Here is a 5000-nt window from a genome sequence, read left to right on the forward strand (position 1 = left end):
GACATTTGGTAATGTTTATCATCCTATAACCTGGTTAATCTTGAAACTTCCAATATATATTGGTGACGAAGGACATAACCTTTTATTTTTTAAGATAGCCAAAGCAACCATCATCAGTCTGTTAAAAGAATTATCATTTTGAGAGACAAAACTCAAAGGTTGATAAACAAGTAATGAAAAATTTTCAAGCTAATCTAATGTTCTGCATAAGTTTCGGTGCATATCCAATATGTATTAATCTAAAATATTAACGTTCTAGAGATGCACTAGCAGTCGCTTGGTCGTTTTTTTTTTTCTGCCCATTTTTAAGGTATTTGACAGTAACAGACATATCATCATACTGTATATCTATCAATCTAATATATATTCATATATAATATATATATATATATATATATATATATACATATATATATATATATATATATATATATATATATATATATATATATATATATATATATATATATATAGTATTAACTCAGTTTACAAGTAACTCAGAATATGAGCATTGTTTTGATCTGAAAGCACTCAGAATATGAGCATTGTTTTGATCTGCAAGCAAATAAATCCGTACACAAATTTTTTTGTTGACAAGCACTAACGAGATTAGCACGAGTATCTACACACCATCTATACGGAACTATGATCTCCAATACAAGATCTTTAGAATTAAAGTTTAGTGAAAGATTGAAAAAAGCAAATCAGACAATGGCTAGTTTAAGTAAAATTTGGAAATCAAATCGTCTGAGATTACATATAAAAATCAGACTATACATCAGTTTAGAGAGATCGGTGTTACTCTATGGACAAGAGTCATGTTATGACAATGAAACAATCTCCAATAGATTTAGTAGATTTGAGAACTAAGCCCTCGGAAGGAAATTGGGAGTTAAATGGCAGGACAGGATTAGAATGAGACTATAAGAAAGATTACTCGAGTGCCATACGTGGACGAGATCATGATGAGGGGTAGATGGAGATGGTTTGGGCACGCTCTTCGCACTCCCCAAGAGAAATTAGTTCACCAAACGTTCAGCTGGGTTCCTTAAGGCACTAGAAGAATTGGAAAACCCATGCCTACATGGGTCAGAACTATGAAGCGCGAAGTAGGAGATAATGAATGGAGAAGTATTGAATTTGAAGCTCAAGATAGAGACGACTGGCGAAATGTAACCGAGGCCCTTTGCGTCAATAGACGTAGGAGGAGATGATGGTGATGATTATGATATACATACATACATACATACATACAGTACATACATGCATATATATATATATATATATATATATATATATATATACACACACATACATAACTCATATTTATACTTCTTGATTATTTCTTTGCAAGCACATATCAGTCGAACTTGCAACCTAACGACCTCGCCCGAGGAATACAAGAAAAAAGGGAAAAGAATGAGAGGCAAGAAGGCAAGGAGGGGGGGAGGTAAACCATAAAAGTAATGAAGGAACTTCTTATCATAGGAAGAAAGGTTGAAATTCTCAGAACAAATGGCGGGAGAAACACAAAAAGCCAATCTCTTAAAGGTCTGACCTATACCCAAATACGTGATTATTATTATTATTATTATTATTATTATTATTATTATTATTATTATTATTATTATTATTATTATTATTATTATTATTATTATTATTATTATTATTATTATCATTATTATTATTATCATGTCAAGTTTATTGGGACCAGTCAGTCATATATGTCAATTCATGAAAGTCACCCTTTGTTTTGTTTTTTCTTCAGTAACTAAATATGGAAAGAAGAAAAGTATAAGAAGTTGAACAGCTGAGTGCCTATAAACCAAAGGAATGGAATGAAGAGTAAACGGTCAAAGTAATACACATGATTCATATCAAAGAAATGTGAAAAGAATCTCAATTGTGACGATAGACACATAAACCAGTAAGCTGTTCCACCAAATGGGACAACCAAAAATATAATAATGCAATGCATACTGTTTGGTCGTTTACATAGAAAAGCTCTCATGATATGGAATTCTTACTTCATTTGTCAGGGAAACTGATGTCATTTACAAAGAACTTCTTAAGTACATAATCTCTTATATGATAACATGAGGAGTGATTTTACTGGGGATTAAAATTATCATATTTTAAAATACGGTTGATAAAATATTACAACATTGATTACAAGAACAAGTCTACTATTTCCTCTGATGTCACTATAAATAAACCACAATTAGGATCCTAATAACAATATAAAATATGAATATACACACGGAGTCAAGCTAATAGTAATGATTTTCAATTGGAGTAAAACAAACGAGTCTGCTCTTTTATTCTAGTCTATCTGGCAACAAACATCATCATCTAACATTAAACAAGAATTATGTATAAAAAAAAAAAAAAAAAATATCAGACATTTCATTGATAACAGCCCACTTTTGTCTCAATATCATACTGAGAGAGAGAGAGAGAGAGAGAGAGAGAGAGAGAGAGAGAGAGAGAGAGAGAGAGAGAGAGAGAGAGAGAGAGAGAGAGAGAGAGAGAGCTGAATTGTTGAAAAAAAATTCAAGCCACGTCGCGAATATAAACCAAACGTTTTCAGTAATCACAATGCTGTTTTTTTCTATATTTACAAATAACCAGAACATAACAAGGTTTTGTTTAAAGCGTACTGAGAACAACAATCAACCTTAGGAAAAAAAAGTTAAGTTTTAGCATATTTTCCTTTTAAGCTAATGTAGTCAGCATTTGTAAACAATCAAATATGCGTTATAATCTTGACTTTTTTTTTTTAGGGAGGGAGAAGGTACATGACAAATGTGCTGAATTAGCCACAAACAAAATAAAATTACACATAATTAGAGCCTATTATTTCTGGATAGACTACACAATCGCGCTGTAATATATTACGTTATACACAAAAAAAAAAAAACATAGTCGCATTGACTACACATGTACAGCATTTTAAATTTCTTTATTTTTTAATTTAATAACTTATGGCGGGTGTTAAGATTGTTACTAATCGGCGAATAAAATGTAAGTAAAATATCTTTGAAAATACTGCACCCAAGTCTTTTTGACAAATATCCTTAACATATTCAAATTGCTCTCAGTACACTTAATTGTTTATAAGTTTAAGTTGAAATATGACTCTCGTCTAAGGGTTGTATTTTACCCCCACTCTTACGAACAAGAAGAAATTACGATCTTCTGACCTTATGTAAAAGCAAGACAGTACACTTCTATTCATATCACCTGTCAACTATTTCCTTTATTAATATGTGATTATAAGGAATACTGCTTTCCTTCTATACATAAAATTAAGATTTATAATACATCGCTGTGTTCTGTGTCCTATGACAATATGGTGACAAATTCACCAACTTATTTATCTCAGCAATCAGGCAAACATGTGAGGGAAAATCTTCATACAAGAATACCAGAGCGTAAATATATGCGGCTGCATGTGGCGCGAACTTTAATTTTTCCAAAAAATACAATTGACTTAATTTTCCCCTATGCCTAAAAACGGAATTTTTTGTGTGCGTGTGTGAGTCCTGGAACAGATTCATTGAAACAAGCCATTGTTACCCAGTTCAGTTATACTGTAAATTCAAAGGAGAAGCACTATACCTCCCCGAGTCATTTCCTTTCAAAGCATCTCTAAAAGAATAACTAGCCCTATAATAATTTTTCAAAAAAGACAAATACACTTATACGAAACTTCTTTGAAAGGCATAATAAACATAAAATGACACCATGCTTTGAGAAGTTAAGTCAACAATGCATCAATTTCAAAACAGAAAGCAAGTCAACAATGACCCCAATTTTGAAAATTGTTCAGCAGGAATACAGTCACACAATTTTATGAGGGTAAGTTAGCAAACAATGGCGCAAATTTTCAGGGTTTAAATAAGATTACAGTAAAAAATTTTATGAAGGTAAGTCAGCAAACAATAACGCCAATTCTAAGAGGTTAAGTATGAATACAACCAATTTTTAGGGGATTAACTAGACAACAATGACACTAATTTTAGGAGGTTAATTAGGAATACAGTCAAACAAGTTTTAGGATGGCACCAATAATAACGTCAATTTTAAGAGGTTAATTTTGAATACAGTAAAAAAAAAAAGGGGGGGGGGAAGTTAGCCAACAATGACACTAATTTTGAGTGATCACGTAATTATACAGCCACACAATTTTAATGATAGTAAGTTAGCCACTAGTTTTAAGAAGTTGAGTAGAAGTACAGACAATTTTTTTAGGAGTTTAGGGTAGCCAAAAATGATGTCAGTTCTAAAAAGTTAAGTATGAATGTAGTCACAAATTTTTGGAGGGTATGTTAAGAAGCAGTGACATCAATTTTAAGATGCTAAGTAGGAGAAAAGTAGCACAATTTTAGAAGAATAATTTAACCATCAATTATTCCAATTTCAAGACAATAAGTAGGAATTTAGCCACACGTTTAGGAAGGTAAGTTATTCAGCAATGACTAATCTTAAGAGGGGAAATAGGAATGAAGTAACCAAATTTTAGGAGAGTAAGTTAGCTAACAATGGGGTTAATTTTATGAGGTCATGTAGGAACATAGTTACACAATTTTCAGGTGGGGAAGTTAGCCAACAACTATGAGAGTTTTTGGAGGTCATATAGTCATGCAATCACACATTTCTAGGAGGGTCTGTTAGCCAACAGTGATACCAATTATAAGATTAAAGTCGGATTGCAATCACAATTCATAAAAGGTAATATAGCCAACAACGATGCATATTTCAAGTTGTTATATGAGAATGCAGTAAGACAATTTTTGGAAAGATAAGTTAGATATCAATGATACCAATTTCAGGAGGCTACATGTCAAATTCCTGCCTCGCAATGTCTCAAAGGGAAAGTAGCCAAAAATAACACCAATCTTAAGAGATCAAACAGGAATAGGCCTAATGCTTCATAATTTTTTGGGAGGGTAAGTTATCCAACAATGACGACAATTTCAAGAGGTACGAAGTACAGG

At 32.0% G+C, this 5000-nt stretch overlaps 1 protein-coding gene across 4 annotated transcripts in view; it reads right to left on the bottom strand.

The window, feature by feature from the left end:
* Positions 1 to 5000, bottom strand: part of LOC137634152 (protein Star-like) — a 139550-nt gene that overhangs the window by 67437 nt on the left and 67113 nt on the right. The gene's annotated exons all lie outside the window — the stretch shown is intronic.

Source organism: Palaemon carinicauda, chromosome 44 (genome assembly GCF_036898095.1).
Source record: "Palaemon carinicauda isolate YSFRI2023 chromosome 44, ASM3689809v2, whole genome shotgun sequence".
Classification (NCBI taxonomy): Eukaryota; Metazoa; Arthropoda; class Malacostraca; order Decapoda; family Palaemonidae; genus Palaemon; species Palaemon carinicauda.